Here is a 22,551-nt window from a genome sequence, read left to right as displayed (position 1 = left end):
CTCGAGAGTGGAATTCCAACGTGTTGGAACATCTTGCACGAGTGACTCCTTAACTTGTCCAAGGGAGGATTGTTGGACATTTAGCTCGTCTGAGTTGGCCGGACTGTGTTTGAAATGTCCGACCACTTTACGGCACTTGGCCAGTGCACCATCAAAACCACCTTCCAGAAGTGACATTACAATAGCTCTCTGTACAACATGCGCAACACAGGGCAAGTGCTCGAATGGCAGTATCCTCCCTGCTGCCACCATATTAGGAGCGCTATCTGTTCCAATAGTGCTTATTTTGTCAGTTATCCCCCACTGATTAGCGACGTCGAGGAACTGCCTTGCACACGCTTCTGCAAAGTGACGCTCCTCTGTTTTCATCACACCTAACGGACAGACAAAGTAAATTAGAATAATGACATAACGTAGCATACCTAAAGCGAAGGAGTGAAGTTCCCAGCTAGCATCGATGAGGTGTACTGTAACGCCGAGGTAGTTGTCGTTGTTAACGGACGTCCAATGGTCCCCAGTCAGTGCTACAGACCTCGCCTCTACCATCTTCTCAACTTTCGTAGCTTTCTCTTCTGCGTGCTGGTCATGTATTCTCCTCATGATAGTTCGCCTCGCAGGTAGTTTGTAAGATGGGTCACCTGTGGCCGCCTGGAGAACAAGCTCGAGCCCGTCATCTTCAACCACGCTAATCGGCCTGCAGCTGGTGGCAATCCACTGAGCGAGGAGACTAGTTAGCTTGGCTGATAGAGCTGTGCTGACGGGCTTGCCTCGGTTGCACTCAAACATAGTTGTTTGACGACGAGTCTTCCCCCGTGCTACATCAGTGCTTGGCCCGGCATCTTCCGCATTAGCTGAGGGATGCTTTGCGTTTAGGTGGTACTTGAGACTGGATGAACTCCTACAGTAAACTAATTCCGCATTGCACAAGGTGCAAACAACCTTATTTTTGTCGAGGTTTCCATCGGGAAGCTTCTTAAAAATACATTTCCCCTGAAGCAAACCCGGCGGCTTCATACCTGCTGTATCCATGTTAGCATGTCACGTTTAATGTGGCTGATTTGACCGGGGTCAGATCCACAGACAGAAGAAACACAGGTCAAAGACTCGATCTCGCCCCCTACAGTGCAATTCGGCTAGGTATACATCCACGCTAAATTATCAAGGTGAAAGTCATCATAGCTTGCGTAGTATAGACCCAGCTCCCAACCCAACTTTGAGAATAGATTAACGGCGATATTTTTTTTTATCGCCGACAAGAGTCTCACGTTAACGCAGCACGTTAACGCCGATAACGGCCCACCACTACTTTTAATATATTTGTGGAGGCTGCCCTGTAGCCTCTGTTTGGACTGAAGTTGTTCTTGACATCTAGCAAAAAAGTGGAGTCCCAGCCAGAAAATCCCTTTTGGGCTTGTTCCCTGTTTATTTCAACAAAAATGAATTTAATATAAAGACTAGTTCACCTCAGTGCTGTGTGTGCGCGTTAAAAGGTGCTGGTTTGGCATTTGGCTGGTTACACACGGCTATGGTAAGAACCGTGTTTCCCCAGTCCAAGCCTTCATCACCACTAATCGCATGCACCTGCACTTACAGTATGTCACAGGAGTGAGTACACCCCCCACATGTTTGCAGATTTGTAAGTATATCTTTTCATAGGACAGCATCAAAGAAATTTCAATTTGACACAATGATTAGTAACCTGTTTATAACATATCTAACCGCTTCAACAAAAAATACAGCCATTATATATGTCATAAACAGGTTAATAATCATTGTGTCAAAGGGAAATTTCTTTAATGCTGTCCTATGAAAAGATATACTTACAAATCTGCAAACATGTGAGGGGTGTACTCACTTCTGTGACATACTGTATACCTGTGACCTGCGTGACCTATGATAAAGTGAAGTGCTCCCACAAGTGGCTAAATATCAAACTACACTAAAACCTACATATCAGTGACAATAAAATGGCTCCTACAGTATTTACTCTGGTTTTGTTTATTTCAGTGTTTAGAAAGTCCATGTAGCCAAAGTTGATTGTTTGATTATGTAGAGTTTTAAAAATTCTATGTTTTGATGCTGCATGCATAAATCAATGTTTATTAATTTTGGTTGACTTTCACGTCATTGGGTTTTTTCTCAGACTCACTTGCACAGTCTTCGTTTGACACCATATCTACAAATGATGCCCCAACAGTCCCATGCACTGATGGTCTTCAGACTTCTGCTGTTCATTCTGATCTTTCTTTACATGCTAAAGAGGTAAGCTGCTCCATCTAGTTGTCTTAATTGTTCTCGCCATAGCTTTATGTAAATAAGACATGCCATCACTCAATAACTGCTAATGAATGTAAAGTATGCAAAGCTTACAAATAACACTAAGTATGTCAAGACTGGGGCTCACTCACAGGATGATTGTCATCCTTTGACAATTAATGTTGGGTTAAAGTTGGTTAAAAATAAATATTTCACTTTGTCCTCATTCTATTTTTCTTAGCTTGTACAAAGTGTTCTAGAAGAAAAGCCAGGTGGTGACAAAATACTTGCTGAATATAAAAGAAAGCCAGAAATTACTGATCACACTCGGAGAAAAATCGTAAACATGACTGTTGCGGCAATGATCGAAAAGCATGGGTAAGTGCAGTCTCTTTCCGTCAAACAAGAGCAACAATGACTTTGAAAATCAGATGGCTGATCTTAATGGAAATTATGGTAATTTACAAATCCCCTCTTAGGAATGCTCCACCGATGGAAGTCCGGACTCGATATGCATTGGGGATCGTCACCCTGTTTCCCTGCTTGAGAGATCCATATTCTCAGAAAGGATACGTAAGTACTGTATCTAAGCAAGATACTGTACACATTTTGCACTATTTTAGTTATCTGTTTAATCAGACTGTATGACTCAGTTTTGTCAGAGTCGGAAGCATAAACCTTACTGTTAAGGTCTTACAGTATGTGGTGTCGGCTTCACCCCAAGATAGGGCCTGTGTAAAAAAAAATAAAAATCCTTATTATCAGATGTGATTAAACAAGCTGTTTCGATAGTGGGATTCTTGGGCCCCTAGGGAAATGGGAAAATTCCATAAATTGGTTGGCAACAATACTCACTTGTATTGCTAAAACATACAGTAGATTTACTTATCCTGTGAGTGTCAAATTAAAATTTGGCATTTCATGGACAAAAAAAAACATTGGTGTTAATATGGTGAATATGGATGGGTGGTGAGTCGTGAAAATGATATTGGGTTTGAAAGGGGGTCCCAGCAGTAAAGGTTTGGGAACCATTGGGCTTAACTGTCAATCTTGTTTCTCTATCTCTGTACATAGGAGCACTTCTTTGATGCACAAAGCAATGAAGGCTACATCGCCTGGAAATTGAAAAATATCCAGCGTGAACTCAGTGGGGGTGGCAAAAGGAAGAGGAGCAGCTCTAGCAGGGATCCATCAAGGGGGCCAGAGTCCGAAAGGGAGGTGACGGCAGTACACCAGCTGGATGGAGAACAGTGTTTGGAGGCCATGTCCCTGCTGAAACACAGCACTGATGAGCTCCAGGTTTTCATCAAGATGAGAGAAACTTTTCAACACCGTCAGAAATTAATCCACGATGCAGAGATGTCCTCCTCTGTCCTACAACATTTCCCTAGGTTCTTGGACACAAAGGGCCTGGTGAGTAGATATCAAAACATAAAAATACTGACATCACCACTGAATAGTACACCATATTTGTTAAGTACATCTGTATGTTGTTCTGTGTCAAACAATAATTTATCACCGAATCATTTATCACCGTCTCTTACATTGTCCTACCTGCAAGTCTAACATTCTGCTTCCTTTTGTGTATTTGCACATTCGCAGCACATAAGCATTTTCCAATGTCCGTACATCTGTATCTGCACATACCCTGCACATGCATACCTACCGTACTTGCACTAACTGTAACTATCTATTTTGTAAATACTACATTGATGCCTCTACATTCCACTTACATGTTTACACTTTGATTAGATACTGAAATGCATTTCATTACTTTATATTGTGTAATAACAATGATGCATGTAATCTAATCTAAATATTGCCATTTCTAATTATTTCTGTCATTATGTAGCTGCTTCAGGACTTTGAACTGATGTTCGGTGAGGGGACGGCAACCAAACTAATCGAGAAGTGGGGAACTTTCCTGAAACCCAAGATCATCAAAGAGGCCAGGAACCTCACCAAGACAGCGATGTTGCAGTCACTCATCAATTCCGCAGAGGGGAGCTTGGATGGACAGGAGGACTTGATACACAGTAAAAAATGGGTTGTTAATTTTTCAGAGTTAAGTTATTTAAAACTAGATAGTGTATTTCCATTACTGTGAAGAGTAAACTTGACCAAACAGTAGAGTTAAAGATGAGAGTCAAATTCTGTGTACATGCAGTGAAAACATTTACTCTACAGCGTGATGAATTCCCTCAACGATTCCCTTCCAATATTCCCGCCACTGTTTCTGAAGTTTTGTAACCTGCACCACGTCAGAAACTGCTCAGACTGGAGAAAGACGCCGTTTGGTAAGTAGCAGTCCTGTGTTTTCAACATCAAACATATGTATTTAATGTAGCATAGCCTTGTTGCGTAGATGTTGATTGGGGTTAGTTAGGCTACTTTTACCCTCTCTACATTGTATTGTAAACTCCGTCGGTAACGTTCGAGTGAGCCGGTTGACTAGGTTAAACGTGGGGTGAGCTTACCATCAGCTGCAACACTATGGCATATTCATTTTAGACAAACGTTTTTTCTCTCAGTTAAATTGACCTGCACATAGAATTTGTAATCTACTTCTGTAAATGCCATTTTGTACATGTAATAGGTTATGTTAACCACAGTATAACAATCAATTTTGGATGAGGGCAAATTGTGTTAGCCTTGACGCTAACTACTACACAATGAGCTTGAGCTGGCACGCTGGAAATCATCTCTCCCTGTAGACCTATCGTGGTAATTCTATTTGAGCATTTGTAGGTTTTCACCATCTAGCTAGATATTTTTCCACTAACGACCAACTTTTTGCAATATATTGACGACGATGGACGATTGTAGGCTTTTAAAATTTTATGTTAGACGTGCATAGATAGATGTAGTTAGCTAATCAGTATCACTGACTTCAAGTTCAGATGCATTTGACTGCAATACCACGTTAAGAACTTGGAAGTAATATAGTTGATAACGAAATTGAAATGACACATTTCAGACTGTAATTGCTTGTTAACACTTTGCGATGTATAGGGTAGTGATGATTTAAGTTGTTCTGCCGGGTTGGTGACGTTAGGTTAATGTACCAAAATGTTAGCAAGTTAGCTTGACAACGTGGTTTCTGCCCAATGTGACTTTAACGTAGCATTACCAAAATGTTAGCAAGTTAGCTTGACAACGTGGTTTCTGCCCAATGTGACTTTAACGTAGCATTACCAAAATGTTAGCAAGTTAGCTTGACAACGTGGTTTCTGCCCAATGTGACTTTAACGTAGCATTACCAAAATGTTAGCAAGTTAGCTTGACAACCTGGTTTCTGCCCAAGGTGCCATCATTTGCAAGATGTTATGTTCTCGTGCTTAATTTGTGCCTGTCTGAAACCAGAAATAGTCTTGAGTTATTTCAACAATTGCTGAATTGCAAAGAAAGTCATTAGGAAGACTGAAGGTCAGCTAACAAGTTTATTTGCACCCCCTAAATTAGCCTATTGGTACCATAACTCCGTGAGTGTTTATTAGACAATTACGTTTTCTAATAACTTTGCTCTGATTCTTCAGAGAATATTTTGATGGATATTAACAGTTATTCAACCTTCCTTAAATTTTACAGAAAATGCTGCTGCGTGTTTCGTTTGGTGGAGAGCAGAAGTACATAAAGCTGCCTGAAGTAACATTTGGTGATTTCTTGAGAGAAGGTAGGCACTTAATTTGGATTGAAAGTAGCCTAATTTGTTCAAGTTGCAATTGCATATTGCAATTATTTCTCATCAGAAATGTTTGTGCACTATTTATTTATTTTACTTAGTGAGTATTAAATTTAACATCGATGAAGATAGACGGTTGGACATCAAGGTCCATGACCAGTCCAACACAGAGGTCGACGCTGAGGTTTTTGAGGAGGTCGTTAAAGAGTCTCAAGGACCTTTCCTTGTTTCATTGGCCAATGAAGCACCTGGTAATTGCTGACTACTTGCATATGACTGTACACACACATGGTTGAAGTGGATGTATTGAACTATGAAATTGCATTTATATTTCTCAATGCTCAGGTAACCCTCAGTCCACGTCATCTCCACGCTCTACTGCATCTGAAGACACAGTGATCCTCAACTTCTCTTTGTGTGACCCAGCTGAGGAACCAGTTGCAGCCGGAGGAAGTCAACCTAAAAGGCCTTGCCGCATCAACTATGAAGCAAAAGCTGTGAGTAGTCAGTGTGTGCGTGTGTGGAGTTTGAGTCACATGTTTAATTTGAGGTGCATCGTATTTGTATCGTAATTTCCAAGACATTTTAAAAATACAATACTGCACATTTGATCCCTTAGCTAATTGAAAAAATCTTGACGACAAAGCCTGGAGGTGACCGTATCATGGAGGAGTATGCAAAAACAAAATCCATTACAGATTCAACCAGAAGACAGCTAATCAACATACTTACCGCAGAGATGACAGAAAAACATGGGTGTACAAAAGCCCATCGATTCATATTATTTTGGTAATGTGTAAGTTGTGCTATTGTTATTTTGGTCAGGCAGTTAATTGGCCACCTATGGCTGAGCACTATAAAGCTGAGGTTTCATTAGGACCTCTTCCTTTTTCTGGCATCTTCAGGAGTGGGATCGAAGTCCAGCTGTTGCAGGCTGACTGTTGAAGTAATTTGATTCTTTTGTTTGATGGTGTGCGTGCATCTAGTGGTGAGTTTTTGTGTTTGGGCATCATTGTGTATCAGTTTTTAGTCTAAAATCATAACTATCATAGGGATATTTTAGGTTAATTTGTATTTTACCTCAGATGCCATTTCAAGCTAATTTATGCTAATCGCGATTAGCATGCTATTGCTAGGTTTGCTATGTTTAGGCTAATTTTGGCTATTTAATGCTATGTCATGCTAGGTGTAGCCTAACTGATAATGTATGGGCGCAAGCCATAGGTTAGCTTCATGTTTAGCCTCATGTTTCAGTTAACTATTATTAAGGTTACATGTAGCCCTGCTAAGTTAGCGATGCTAAATACCATTGTGTTAACTGTAAGGTCATTCAAGGACATTAGCCAAATGTCTTTTGTTTGCTTTCTTTATTTCAGAACCACACACATAAATACATACAAACTCTGATCACACATTGATCATTCTTACTCTGTGTTGTGGGTGTGAAGACTCAATAAAGACTCATTTCTTTGGACACCGTTTCCTTTTATTGTTCTAATCGGACATTCTACAGTGGTTGCCACCGGAAACATAGTCTCAGCATCACAGCTCCTTTAACAATTCTTTTCATGGTCCTTCGAGCCGGATTTGGCAAACTTCTCTAGTTAACAATGGCAACACCAAAGAAGAGTGAGTCACCCACAACACATGAAGACCCAGACAGAGACAGGTCAAACTCCCCAGGGCTTGAGAGGTGTGTCCGCATCCTTTCTGATGAGAATGCACTGTTGAGGCGCTGTCTGGACCAAATGAGGGAGAAAGATTCTCATTATCACACTTCTTCCTACCCCCCTTCAAGGCGTAATAGCATGAGAGGCTATGCTGCAGGCTCCAGATCAAGCTCGCCGGTTTCACAATGTATGGAGACGTCTCCAAGAGATCAACAGGATCCGCGTCCTCCATGGCATAAATTAGAACCGACAGCGACTGAGGGCAAGCTACATGCAAGGGAAAGAGAAGTTGATGAGATAGCCAGAGGTCTAGAAAGGATGGGGCGGCCATCTAGCCGCGACCGCAGATCTCCTGATAGAAACTACCCAAGCAGACAGACAAGTCGCCGCAGAGAATCACCTCCTCATTACAGCTCATCTTCACGGAAGGATCCTTACCTGGATTGGCCCCGGCAACATCGTTCCCGCAGATCTTCTCCATCACGGGAACACCAGTATTCAAGTATACCTGCTGACTATTGGCATGACTATTCAAGCCAATACAAATATGACACTCCAAGGGGATATGAGTCAAGCCGACGCCGCGAACCCTCTTACTCACCTGGGCGTCATTCTCGACATCCTTCAGTGGAGAGAGAGCACTCATATCGGGGCCCGAAGCCAAAGATTCCTGACTTCGTTCATGAAGATCCTCGTGAGTTCGCAAGACTCAAAGTTGCTCTTGATAACCTTCTTCCGCCCGATGCCACAGAGCGCTTCAAGTTTCAGATTCTACTGGATCACCTCAAACTGGAAGAGGCAATGCTCATCGCTGATTCATACAGTCACAGCAGGGATCCATATACTGACACCATGGAGGCTCTCACAGAGTTATATGGTCAACCGCACCAACTTGCACTTCAGCGCATCTCCAAGCTCATGGAGGAGCCGAACGTCAAGGCAGGTGACACTAAGGCCTTTCGTCAATTCGCACTGAAAGTGCGCGCTTTAGTAGGGATGTTGGAGCAACTTGGCAGCAGTGGAAGAACCGAACTGTGGTGTGGATCTCATGTTTCACGGCTTCTGGGAAAGTTGCCTCATGATTTAAGAGCAAGCTTTAGGAGGTATATCAATCCCATAAGAACTCCCATTCCAACTCTTCTCGACCTAGCTGACTGGCTAGAATATGAGGTAAGGGTGCAAGTTGATGGTTCACAGTTCACTGGTGATCACGGTAAGGAACATCAGAGCTACAAAGAACACCGCAAGGACCGAAAGTCACAGTCCACAATGGTTCTTCACAACAGTGAGCCAAAAGAGTGTCCATCTCAGTTACAGTCAAGTAGTTCAGATCAGCCACGAGAAAAGCCCAAGAAATTCTGCCCATTTTGCAACACACCTCAGCACTATCTGAATCAGTGTGCAAATTTTCAGTTACTGTCCAAGGAGCAGATCGAGAAATGGATCCGGGCCAATCAGAGGTGTTGGAAGTGTGGACGCGAACACTTCTCTTCCGAGTGCACTTTGAAGGCTAAATGTAAGAAATGCGACAAGCGACATCTTGAAATCCTTCATGAGGTGAACACCGGAGGTAGCGGTAAGACCACCACTTTCAGGAAAGCCACAACTGGATCCATGGAGCGTGCCAAACCCACCAGCTCCACTGCTGAAACCCTCTATGTGGACAGACCTACTGGTAGCAGCAGGGTGCTACTGAAGATGAGTCGGGTCATCCTAAAGAATGGTGAGAACTCATTGGACACATATGCACTGCTAGATGATGGCTCGGAGCGCACCATCTTACTGTATGAAGCGGCACAACAGCTCGGCCTACAAGGTTTACCTGAGGAGCTGTCCTTGCGTACAGTGCGTCAAGATGTGCGAGTCATCCCTGGAGCCACAGTGTCGTTCACAGTTTCACCTGCAAACCAACCAAGTAAGACCTTCCACATTCAAAGAGCATTCACAGCCAAAGAGCTAGATCTGGCACCCCATACTTACCCTGTTGCGGCCCTCAAGAAGTCATATTGTCACTTGAAGAACTTACCTCTGCAGCCCATTGACCGTGCGCAGCCCTTGCTGCTCATTGGATCGGACCATCCACACCTCATAACCCCAACTGAACCTGTTCGCCTGGGCCCACCGGGAGGGCCGGCTGCGGTCAAGACCAAGTTGGGATGGGCACTCCAAGGTCCTTCTAAGCTGCTGAGGCACAGCCTGACCACTCAGCAATGCCTTTGGACATCGAGCACTCCGACCACCGCTGAGTTACTCGGTCATGTCGAAAAGCTATGGCAATTAGACACTTTGCCTTACCGGAGTGAGAAGCTTGTGACACGCTCAAGACAAGACACAGAGGCAGTACGTATTCTGGAGGAGAAGACCGTTAGGGTGACGGTAGAGGGAGTTCAGCGGTACGCCACTCCTCTGCTCTGGAAAAAGGACCTCCCCCCACTGGTTGCGCCTAAGGAAGCTGTGATGGCCCAACTGCGCAGTACGGAGAAGAGGCTGGCTGGGGATCCTGATAAGGCGGCTACCTACAAGGGTGAGATCAAGAAGCTGGTGGAAGCTGGGTATGTGAAGAAGATACCCCTGGATGAGGCAGCTAGTAGTCCGGGGTGGTATATCCCCCACCACAGTGGTCCACCTCTACTTGACATCGGTCAATACAGCACCTTCCAGGAACTCCTTGAAGCGGTAGCCTGCTCACCTCACGGGGTGGCTTCTGATACGGAGAGTACGTCAGCGGCTGACTTAAGGAAAGCTGAGCTGGATGTTCTTCGTCAAGCCCAGATCGAAAGTTTCCCAGATGACATGACACAGCTACTGTCTGGAAACCCTGTCACATCAAACAGTAAGCTAGTCACGCTAGCCCCTGAGCTTGACCCCAACACTCAGCTCATTCATGTTGGAGGCCGTCTGCGTAGATGTGATCAGCTAAGTCAAGAAGTACAGCACCCAATTGTACTTGATCCTTCCCATCCTCTCTCAAAGCTGATTATTAAGCGCTACGACCAAGACCTGCACCATCCTGGTCCGGAGAGAGTATTTGCGGAGATCAGGCGGCGCTTTTGGATCCTGAGAGGCAGGCAGGCAATTCGCAAATTCCAACACAGTTGCCCCGAATGTCGTAAGTGGCGCGGAACGCCTGAGGTCCCAAGAATGGCCGATTTGCCCCCCTCCAGTCTCCGGCTCTACAAGCCAGCATTTTACTCCACCGGAATCGACTGTTTTGGTCCCTTTCAGATCAGAGTCGGGAGGCGAAATGAAAAGCGCTGGGGCATATTGTATAAGTGCCTTACTACCAAGGCAGTCTACATTGATCTGCTAGCAAGCATTGACTCTGATTCTTTCCTCATGTCACTCCGGCGATTCGTGTCAAGAAGAGGAAAGCCACATGAGATTCTCTGTGATAATGGAACGAATTTCAAGTGTGGAGATACCGAACTGAAGGAGGCATTTCAGGCCCTCCAACCAGCTCTGAAGGAGCAGCTGACTGCACAACAGATCGCTTTCCAGTACAACCCGCCAAGTGCTCCCCACTTTGGCGGCTCTTGGGAAAGGGAAATACGGTCCATAAAGGCAGCACTGTACACCGTTGTTGGAGCGCAGACCGTGCCAGAAGAAGTACTCAGGACAGTCCTGGTTGAGATTGAAGGCATTCTTAACTCCAAGCCTTTGGGTTACGTATCCTCAGACGTCTCAGATCCAGACCCCGTGACTCCAAATACTCTTCTCATGGGGCGGCCCGACAGCTCTCTACCTCAGGTGATCTACCCAGAGTCTGAGCTACTCACTCACAGGAGATGGCGGCACAGTCAAGTTCTGGCTGACCAGTTTTGGTCCAGATTCATCCGACAGTACTTGCCTGCCCAACAGACACGTCAGAAGTGGCAAAAGGAGAAAGACGATTTGACCGTCGGCACAGTCGTAATGATTGTGGATCCTCAGTCTCCAAGGGCCCTCTGGCTTGTTGGAACAGTGAAGACGGTCTGCCCTGGCTCCGATGGAAGAGTAAGGGCAGCAGAAGTTAAAGTGAAGGATCGCACCTATCTTCGCCCGGTGGCTAGACTGATTAAGTTGCCTGCATTTCCAGACGACCATGGAGAGAAGGACTTTTAGAAGCAAATCCGTACAACAGATTTGGGGGCGGCTGTACAAAAGCCCATCGATTCATATTATTTTGGTAATGTGTAAGTTGTGCTATTGTTATTTTGGTCAGGCAGTTAATTGGCCACCTATGGCTGAGCACTATAAAGCTGAAGTTTCATTAGGACCTCTTCCTTTTTCTGGCATCTTCAGGAGTGGGATCGAAGTCCAGCTGTTGCAGGCTGACTGTTGAAGTAATTTGATTCTTTTGTTTGATGGTGTGCGTGCATCTAGTGGTGAGTTTTTGTGTTTGGGCATCATTGTGTATCAGTTTTTAGTCTAAAATCATAACTATCATAGGGATATTTTAGGTTAATTTGTATTTTACCTCAGATGCTATTTCAAGCTAATTTATGCTAATCGCGATTAGCATGCTATTGCTAGGTTTGCTATGTTTAGGCTAATTTTGGCTATTTAATGCTATGTCATGCTAGGTGTAGCCTAACTGATAATGTATGGGCGCAAGCCATAGGTTAGCTTCATGTTTAGCCTCATGTTTCAGTTAACTATTATTAAGGTTACATGTAGCCCTGCTAAGTTAGCGATGCTAAATACCATTGTGTTAACTGTAAGGTCATTCAAGGACATTAGCCAAATGTCTTTTGTTTGCTTTCTTTATTTCAGAACCACACACATAAATACATACAAACTCTGATCACACATTGATCATTCTTACTCTGTGTTGTGGGTGTGAAGACTCAATAAAGACTCATTTCTTTGGACACCGTTTCCTTTTATTGTTCTAATCGGACATTCTTTTTATTTTTTATTTTACCTTTATTTTACCAGGCAGATCATTAAGAACAAGTTCTTATTTACAAAGATGGCCTGACATAAAACAAAAATAGGTGACACTTAAAAAACATACAAAGACATAGAAAACAAGGATTGGTTATACAAAATCATTAAAACCATTAAATCAGCGGGCCTAGGTGCACAAATGGGGGACTGAGCTGAAGGATTAGACGGAGGGGAAACACTTGCAGGGATCAGTGAGATGGAGTGTTTGAAGGCCGGAATGGAAATGAAAGTGACCAGTTTGAGGTGTGTTTGTAGTGCGTTCCAGTCTGTGGCAGCAGCTGACTGCAATGATGCAAGGCCGAGTGAGGATCTAGTTTGAGGGGTTGTTAGCAGGATGCGAAGAGAGGACCGAGTGTTATATGTGGTAGGTAGACGATGCAGCAGGCGGGACAAATAGGGGGGTGTCTGATGAAGGATGGTCTTGTAAATGAGAGTGAGCCAGTGAATATGACGACGAGTATGAAGCGATGGCCAATTTACCAGAGAGTAAAGACTGCAGTGATGAGTATTTAGGGGGGCGTTTGTAGCAAAACGGATGGCAGAGTGATAGAGTGTGTCCAGTTTAGCAAGAGTGCCCTTAGAGGCAGTTCTATAGATAGTGTCACCGAAATCAAGTGTGGGGAGAATAGTCATTTTTATAAGCGTGAGTTTAGAAGAGGAAGTGAAAGAGTGGCGGTGGCAGTAAAGGAAACCAAGTTTAGCCCGCACCTTAGACTGTAACTGGGAGATGTGATGTGAAAAACATATTGTAGTGTCTAACCAGATACCCAGGTATTTGTAGGTGGAGACTTGCTCCAAGATTGCCCCCTCAAAGGTGGAGATGTTTAAGGGAGACGGAGAGGGTACACCCTTCCGATGAAACCACATGGCTTTTGTCTTAGTTGTGTTGAGTGACAGTTTCAGTTGTGTAAAGGCATGTTGTACCTGGAGAAAGCTATCCTGGAGCGTGGATTGGACAGAGGAGGGAGAAGGACCAGAGGCATATAAGATGGTGTCATCGGCATAAAGGTGAATGAGTGAATTGCCAGCAGCTAGGGGAATGTTATTGATATAGATGGAAAACAGTGATGGGCCAAGTATAGAACCTTGAGGAACACCCTTTGTGACAGAGAGGGAGTGAGAGAGTGAGTTATCGAACCTTACGCGTTGCACCCGGTGAGATAGATAGTGAGAGAACCAAGCCAGCGAGTGACCTATGACCCCAATACTACTCAGCCTGCTGATGAGGGTGGGATGGTCAACAGTGTCAAAGGCCTTTGCAAGGTCAATGAAAATAGCAGCACAATGTTGTTTGGTGTCTAGCGTGGATGTAATGTCATTTAATACCTTTAAAGTGGCTGTTGTGCACCCATACCCAGCGCGGAACCCAGACTGTGCGTCAGAGAGTATACCAAAAGTATTAAGATAGTTAGTGAGCTGATTGTTCACAAGCTTCTCAAATACCTTGGACACACAGGGCAGGATGGAGATGGGTCTGTAGCTATTTGGATCTGACTGCTCACCACCTTTAAACAAGGGCAGGACGATGGCTTCTTTCCAGTCAAAGGGTATTTCAGCCGTATGGAATGAGTGATTGAAGAGTTTGGTTATGGGTGCTGCAATGATGGGAGCTGCAGTTTTAATAAAAAATGCGGGAAGGTTGTCAGACCCAGCTGATTTTTTGGGGTCTAGAGCAGACAGTTCCTTTAAAACCTCCCCCTCTGTAAGAGGCCGAAAGGAGAAGCTGTGTGTGGGAAGGTGCAGGTGTGGGGGGCTTAGAAGACTATGGGCTGTGGAAGGCGATATAGTAGGGCCTTTGGACAGTGTGTTCTCAAAGACAAAGCCAGACTTTACAAAGTGACTATTGAAAGTATCTGCCATTGCAGTCTTATCTGAGATGACAAGATCATTGACTTTGAGTGAAACAGGCATGGCTGAGGGCTTGTTCTGAAGTTTTCTTACTGTTTTCCAGAAAGCATTGGGATCGGAGCTACATTGTGTGAATTGAGCCTTGAAGTAACCAGATTTGGCCTGGCGTACGGCTTGTGTAGCCTTATTGCGGAGTTGCCGGAATTTGAGGAAGTCTGTGGGAGACTTTGATAGACGGGCTTTTCTCCATGCAGCATTCTTTTGATGGAGAAGAGATGTGAGCTCTTGTGTGAACCAGGGGCTGTGACGATTTTTCAACCGTTGTTTCTTGAGGGGGGCATGCTTATTGACCACAGCACTAAGCTGGTCTTTGAACAGAGACCACGCATCATTCACAGAGGGAACCAGGCTGACTCTGTGCCAGTTAATATTGGCCAGGTCATGGAGGAAAGCTTGGGTGTTAAAATGCTTTAGACAGCGCTTAATGCTGATGGTAATGGGCTGTTTGGTGGAGATGTTTTTGCGAATGCAGGCTATAAAACAGTGGTCACTGAGGTCGCTGCAGAACACACCAGATTGATACATATGGGGAGTGTTAGTAAGAATTACATCCAGCAAGGTAGCTTTCTCCGGACAGTTGGAGTTGAGCCTGGTTGGTTGGGTGATAATTTGCTGGAGATTAAGGGAGTCTAACTGCTGTATGACTTTCTCAGGAGGCCTAAGCATGTCCCAATTGAGATCACCAAGCAGAACAAGCTCAGACTTAGTGAAAGGTGCCAGTGCTCTACTAAGAGCCTCAAGAGTACATGCAGGGGCTGAGGGGGGGCGATAACAGCCGGCCACTGTAATACAAAAATTATTCGATAGCCTTATCTGAATGATCAAGAGATCAAACTGTTTCGGAATAGACTTGGCAAGTACCACTGAGCAGTGTAGTTGTTCTTTAGAGTAGATTGCTACTCCTCCACCTTTAGATGATCTGTCTTGGCGGAATAGATTATAGCCATTAATGTTGGTATCAGGATAGGAGACAGAATTACGGAGCCATGTCTCAGTCAGGACAAGGACATGGGGATTGGAGGATTCCACCCAGACTTTAAGTTGGTCCATTTTTGGCACCAAGCTTCTTACATTTACATGCAGAAAACCCATATTGTTTCTAACACAAAAATCATGGAAACAGAGATCATGTGACTGAAAACCATTGAGGGGGGGAACAGTATCAAAAGGACCAGGGTTGACATGAACATTACCAGAGATTATGAGTAGTAACACAATCAGAGCACGGCAAAGGGAGGATGAGTCATTGTGTTTACATTTGTCAAGTGTAGGAAGATTAGAAGGTAAAATAATCATATTGCTGAGAAGACTCATAACATAACATGAAGACAGAGGAGGAATAGTAATGTTTACAATTGATGGTGACCCCAGAGACAGTGTAAACAGCAGGGAAGCCAAGTCTCTATTATAGATGTTGACTGAGTCAGTTTGATGGTCCGGCAAATGAGGGGGGTCGAAGAATATCAACTTCCCCATGTGCGCAACTGATGAGGGGGGCGAGACAGTAAGGAGGAAAGCAAGGAGAAGGAGGACATTGAATAGTTTGAGGCAGGCCATGCTAGGTTCGAGGGAAAAAAAAGTTGCTGCTAACAGTTAGCACAGTTAGCTGGATAAGTTAGGTCACACTCACCCACAAGTTGTATATCCACAGTCACGGACTTGTTAGTCCATAGTCTACATGAGTGTTAGCAAGTAACCACCAGAAACATTAGCAGGCACTGGTGAGCAGATAGCAGGCAGAGGCTGGCTAGATTAGCTGGCAGGGAATGTGGATAGCTAACCAAGGGGCTAGCAGGCTAATTAATCAAAGGGATAGCAGGCAAGCAGGCTAATTAACCAAAGGGCCAGCAAGCAAGCAGGCTAGGCAGGGTAAGAGGAGTACATGACGCATGGGACAGCAATGAATCAGCAGATGGGGTTTCCACAGAGCAGTGTAGCAGCACGCCATAGGCAGCAAGCAGCAGTGAAGCAGCAGATAGAATTACCACAGAGCAGTGTAGCAGCAGGCCTCAGGCAACAGTGAGGCAGCAGGTAGGATTACCACAGAGCAGTGTAGCAGAGCAGTGCAGCAGCAGGCCTCAGGCAGCAGTGAGGCAGCAGGTAGGATTACCACAGAGCAGTGTAGCAGAGCAGTGCAGCAGCAGGCCTCAGGCAGCAGTGAGGCAGCAGGTAGGATTACCACAGAGCAGTGTAGCAGAGCAGTGCAGCAGCAGGCCTCAGGCAGCAGTGAGGCAGCAGGTAGGATTACCACAGAGCAGTGTAGCAGAGCAGTGCAGCAGCAGGCCTCAGGCAGCAGTGAGGCAGCAGGTAGGATTGTGGAGCGACGGCCGTAAAATTCACAGGGGGAGGATTTACGGGACAGAAAGCGTTGCCTCTCTTGCAGGAGGGCAAAAGCTGCGAGCCGTCGGGTGAATTAGCAGCAAAACGCATTCTTCTGGAGGCAAATCCGTACGGGGCCCTCCATTAGACACGGGCTCAAAGTGCGAGACGACGGGAGGAATATGAAAACAGCCGGAGGTCCCGATCGGACCAACATGGACATGGATTCTACAGTGGTTGCCACCGGAAACATAGTCTCAGCATCACAGCTCCTTTAACAATTCTTTTCAATGGGTAAAATAGATTCAAATACGTTATCATGAGACATTGTTTAAACATTATTGCAATTGTTGTTTAGGTTATGTTGTTCAATGCTATCTATGAATGTTGATTGTTGAATACACCAGGACATCTCCGCCCCGGAGTGTGAGAGTGATGTATGCACAGGGGATTGTCGCTCTGTTTCCATATCTTGAAGACCCATCTTCACAGAATGGCTATGTAAGTAAAGGTTTTGAAACATATTTGCCCTTCGAACTGCTGATATCATATGAATGTATATATCACACTGTGCATACATTATACATAGGATCATTACTACGATCCTGAAAGGGGTTCAGGATACCTTGCATGGCGGTTGAAGACTATTCAAAGAAAAGCTGCAGAGGAAAGAGGTCCAGCAGTTAGTAGATCTCCTAAAGGTAATATTTATCATGAGGTGGAATTATCAACCTGTGAAATGTGTTGACAGGAGGATATAAAACTGTAGTTATAAAGAGTAACAACAAAATTGTCTTTTTCTAAAGTTGGTGGTCCAGGCCATGGGCGTACTAGACCCTTTACTGCCGACCAAGTCCTGACTGACGAGGAAGTGGAATCCGCTATCGCTGTGTTGAGACACACTGCTGATGAGTACACCATCCGTGAGAAGATGAAGGTCACTTTCAGTTATCGCCATGCCATGGTCAATGATAATGACAAATCAGCAGAGGTCTTCTCAGTATTTCCACGGTTCCTGGACACACCAGGACTGGTATGGCATCTACATTCATTGAATACTGAGACATATTGTAAAATGTAGCACAAGGTACCAATTCCTCCTTTTCTTCTTTTTTTCTTTTTCAAACTACAGATAGAACAGGATTTCAGACTTATGTTTGGTGAGCAGACTGCCAACAATTTCCTGGAGAGGTGGCCTACCACTTTCAAAGCAAAAGTAATTAAGGAAAGCCATGGACTGGTCCCCTCCACAGACCTTCTTGATTTGATGCGCAACGCTGAGACATCTACTGAAGTCGAAAATGGTATGTCTTTGAATGTTAAGAAGCATGTTGCTAAATATATTGAGGATGGTGGGAAATTATGGCATAATGTTAACCTGCTACTTGTTGGCCTCTAGGCTGGGACAGTGACATGTCAACCATCATACTGCTGCTACATCTGCTACCGCCATCCGCACAGGGACGAAAGAGGCCAGGGAAGATCTCAGCATCTCATGCAGTAGATCACCTCATCAAATTCCAAAAGGTACACTACACTAATATTTAATAATTAATCAAACATCAATTTCTTCTCAAATTCTTGAATCCTTTAATTGTTTGGAGTGATCTCATGTTATTGTTTAATTTCTAATAAATAGTGTTGTTGAATGTGTTTTGTTACAGACGGGAACAAGCGTGCAGCAGCATCTTGACACCATAAGTCAAAGCAGTCAGCCCTACCTCCTTGCTCAGGGACCCACAAAAAGCAGCATTACCTCCTTCTTCATTGCTATCGACAAGCATGCACTTCCATGCAAAGCAACCAGCGCAGTCGGAGCCCTGGATGAACTCTTTAAGGCCCACTACGTCTTTTGTACATCTTACAGTCCTGTGTTGAATAATTTCTTCACTTTTTTGCAAACCACCATTTACAGCATTGATGTGGGGGAAACGAAGGAAACGCCAAGAATCGCAGAGTTGCGAGTGCGAATGGTGCGTTAAACAATGAGGTGCTTTCTTTGCAGCAAAGAACTTGGTGAGGCAAAAAATCTTATAAAGCACCTCAAAGTTATACATGGACTCTGTACAGGAAAGACTCTTCATCTTAAATGTGGCGAAGTGGGATGCTCACGTTTTTTTTATAGTTTTTCGGGTTTTAGGAAGCATCTTAACAAGTCCCATGTGAATAGTGGTTTTAATGTTGTTGTTGAAACTGAACCACCACGTTGTCAAAGTGTTCTAAATAGTGATGAAAGTCCTGCAGAAGAGCCATATGAGGCTGAGGTTGAGTCAGAGCAAGCGTTATCCTCAGAACATCTTGTAAATAGTTGTGCCTCTGTCATTTCAGATCTTAAGGCAGCAGGTGTAGCCCAGTCTGTTATTAATTCAGTTGTGACCTCTATGGAGGATATTGTGCAGGATATACATGAGCATGCTAGAGAGTCAGTCATCCAGGGTGTTTTTCATGATCAAAGAGGAACTGAATCATGCAAGAAAGTTGAGGGATGTTTTGACCAATTAGAGAATCCATTCACAGCTCTAAATTCAGAATACAAACAATCAAAATTTATGACCAGCAAATGGGAAACTGTGGAGCCAGTGGAGCTTGTAATTGGCTCAAGATTTGACTTGAGGCTCAACAAAAAGACAGGAACATATGACCAAGTAGTAGTTAAAGACAAATTTATGTATGTTCCAATTTTATCGACATTAAACTCAATATTTAAAAGTGAACATGCCAGAGAAATGCTCAAAAGCCCAAATATAAGTGATTCAAAACTCAAAGATATTTGTGATGGCTCTTTCTTCAACACTCATCCTCTATTTTCAACAGAGAGACACACTGTACAGATTCAAATGTTTTATGACGATTTCGAGATTGCCAACCCCTTGGGGTCCAAGAAGGGAGTTCATAAAATGGGTGGTATTTATTTTACTTTAAGGAATTTCTCACCGAAGTGGAATTCTATTTTGGCCAATATACATCTTTGTGCCTTGTTTCATGCTCAGGATATAAAGCGTTACGGTTTTAGTGCTATTTTAGATCCTATTGTTTGTGATCTCAAACAGTTAGAGAGTAATGGCATTGATATTCCATTGTATGGTGGTTGTGTTCGTGGCAGTGTTATACAGGTGACTGGAGATAATTTAGGCCTACATAGTTTGTTTGGTCTGGTTGAGAGTTTCAGTGCAAGGTATTGCTGTAGGTTTTGTTTAGCCGAAAAAGAGGACTTCCAAACTGAATTCTCCGAAGAGTCTCCCAAAATAGTGTTGCGTACCAAAGAGGCCCACAGTGCTCACTGCCAAGAAATGGCACATAGGCCTTCTCTTCCTTATGTATTTGGCGTGAAGAGATCATGCTTACTAAATTCACTTACATATTTTCACACAACCGAGAACTACTCAGTTGATGTGATGCATGATCTTTTAGAAGGTGTGGCCCAATTTGAATTAAAGCAGCTGTTTTTTTATTTGAAAGAAAAAATTACACTGGCAGAACTGAATTCAAGAATACTATGTTTTGATTATGGATTTACAGAGAGATGTAATAGGCCAGTGGCTGTGAATTTAAGTGCAGAGTCTAATGATTTGGGACTAAACGCAATTCAGTCATGGTGCTTGCTGAGGAATGTTCCCCTTATATTTGGAGATTTGGTAGCCTCTACAGACCAACACTGGACCCTGCTTTTATTGTTGTTACAGATCGTCAACATTGTTTTCTCGCCCATTTTATCTCAAGGCTTATGCGTGTATTTGAAACATTTGATTGTTGAGCATCACACACTGTTCAAGGAGGTATATCCTCATAAAAGACTGTTACCAAAACATCATTTCCTGATTCATTACCCTAGATGCATTCAGAAAATAGGACCTGTACTCCATAGCTGGTGCATGCGATATGAAGGTAAACACAATTTTTTCAAGACACAGCTTAAGTCCTTTAAAAATGTCACCAAAACATTGGCCAAAAAGCACCAGAATCATATGGCACACAAGTGGCGATCCTCAACAACCTTCCTTCGCTTGGACATTGGTCCAGGAAAATGTGTCTCTTTAAATATGATTAAAGGTGGTTCAGTGATTGCTATGCAAATGAAAATGTCCAATTGTGATAAGGTTATTAAAGTGACGTGGGCTAAGCACAATGGATATGTATACCGCCCACACCTGGTCGTTTGTGGTGAAGTTGAATTTGAAATGCCACTGTTTTACCAGGTCGAATCGGTTGTGATTATACATGAGAAACCGGTGCTGCTCACCATTCCTTTATTTACTGTAGCTTTTAATGAACATTATTTTGCTTATGAAGTGACTAAGACAAAAAAAGAATGTGTTGCCTTTAATGTTGATGATCTGCCTTATCAAAGGCCTTTTGACCTAAAAATGTCATGTGGGGAAAATGACACAGCAATGTACATTGTCCCATACTGTTATCTCTAATCAGGCAATAAAAGGTGTGATACAGTACCCGATTGTGTGTATTGCCTTATATATTACAGCAGTTAAGAATTATTACTATTTCATTCATATAAAATAAAAAAATATATACACTTAATACGCACGTAATTGAACCATATTTAGAGTAGAAAACTACTCTATGTAGTGAAATAAATTTACTCTGACAGTGTAAACAGATCACAGTGTTAAATGTTTTTACACATTTCATTGTTAATTTTGACACAAAATGGAGTAAAATTAACTCTGGAAATCTTACACTGGCTATAGAGTAAAATTTACACTAATTTCGAGTGGGACCAAATGTTATCTGACAGAGAGTTAAATTCAACTCTTAAGGAGTAAAATTAACACTAGGTTTTTTACTGTGTAGGTGAGCAAAGGCTTCTTGTAATATCAAACGTCTGTCACGTTTTATTACTGAGGTAAATCACTTAGGGATTATCTGGAGTTGGAGCAAGTTTGGCTCATTTTTGCATGTTTAAGGCTTTTAAATGTTGTGTTTTTGAAATGTGGTGTAACGGCGAACCCGCGATGCCCCCAATCTAGTATATAGCACAGCTGATGTGGCTAACGGGCTAATGTGGTATTATCAAACTTTCTCAAAACATATCCTTTTGCCCTGATTTTGCTCATAAGTGACTGTATTTCATCCCAAACATGCAAAAATGAGCCAAACTTGCTCCAACTCCAGATAATCCCTTTAATGCTTAAGTTGAAGGTGTTTCACTTTGGCACTAAATGCTAACTCTCATACAGGTAAGAATGTGAATGTAAAACCGTATGTGTTCATTATGCCACAATGTATTATGGGAGATAGTGTTTGTGGCATAAGGTGGGTAGTCTGGCTTGCAAGGCTAGGTTATTTTACATTTCTGTTCTTGTTTCAGATTGGGACGGTGACATGTCGACGCTCCTCCTGTTGGTCTGCCTTCTTCCTCCACAAGCCAGTGGGAAAAGGACTGTGCAGAAGGTGTCCATTCGTGAAGCTGTCAACCATATTGTTAAGTTTCACAAGGTATGAACCCTCTAATTTAGCAAAGCAACAGTTATCAAATTTAAATTTTTCATACATAAATAGGAGGATCTTAATGTCTACCATTTTGAATTACCAGTCATAAACCTCTTAAACTGAAAATCCTGCTGTACTTTGCTCAGACCAGTAAATCCTAGTTTATTACTTAGTTAATATTCATAAAAATATCAAATTTGTGAATGTTAAGCATACATTTTGAAAATAAACGACTTAAGTTACATTCTGGACCTTGAAGAAATGATATTTGCTATACAAAATCTATTTTCAGCAGACCTAGTTGAGCTGGGAGGTGTTTTTAATGAGTCTCACCCTTAA

General features: G+C 43.3%; 3 long non-coding RNA genes across 3 annotated transcripts; all 3 read left to right on the top strand.

Annotated features, from left to right (window-relative positions):
- The first annotated feature begins 6,087 nt into the window (after window positions 1-6,087).
- LOC134883051 (uncharacterized) lies at window positions 6,088-6,695 on the top strand. Its single transcript, XR_010168222.1, has 3 exons — window positions 6,088-6,189; window positions 6,284-6,435; window positions 6,558-6,695. It is a non-coding gene; the product is annotated as an uncharacterized LOC134883051 (long non-coding RNA).
- Window positions 6,696-17,074: 10,379 nt separating this feature from the next.
- On the top strand, window positions 17,075-17,692 carry LOC134883052 (uncharacterized). Its single transcript, XR_010168223.1, has 3 exons — window positions 17,075-17,265; window positions 17,354-17,465; window positions 17,571-17,692. It is a non-coding gene; the product is annotated as an uncharacterized LOC134883052 (long non-coding RNA).
- Window positions 17,693-17,696: 4 nt separating this feature from the next.
- LOC134883050 (uncharacterized) lies at window positions 17,697-21,212 on the top strand. Its single transcript, XR_010168221.1, has 4 exons — window positions 17,697-17,797; window positions 17,897-18,068; window positions 18,164-18,291; window positions 18,429-21,212. It is a non-coding gene; the product is annotated as an uncharacterized LOC134883050 (long non-coding RNA).
- Window positions 21,213-22,551: the final 1,339 nt, after the last annotated feature.

This window comes from Eleginops maclovinus, chromosome 20 (assembly GCF_036324505.1).
Source record: "Eleginops maclovinus isolate JMC-PN-2008 ecotype Puerto Natales chromosome 20, JC_Emac_rtc_rv5, whole genome shotgun sequence".
Lineage (NCBI taxonomy): Eukaryota > Metazoa > Chordata > Actinopteri > Perciformes > Eleginopidae > Eleginops > Eleginops maclovinus.
Note: the sequence above shows the minus strand (reverse complement) of the source record. Positions and strands in the feature narration are given on the sequence as shown.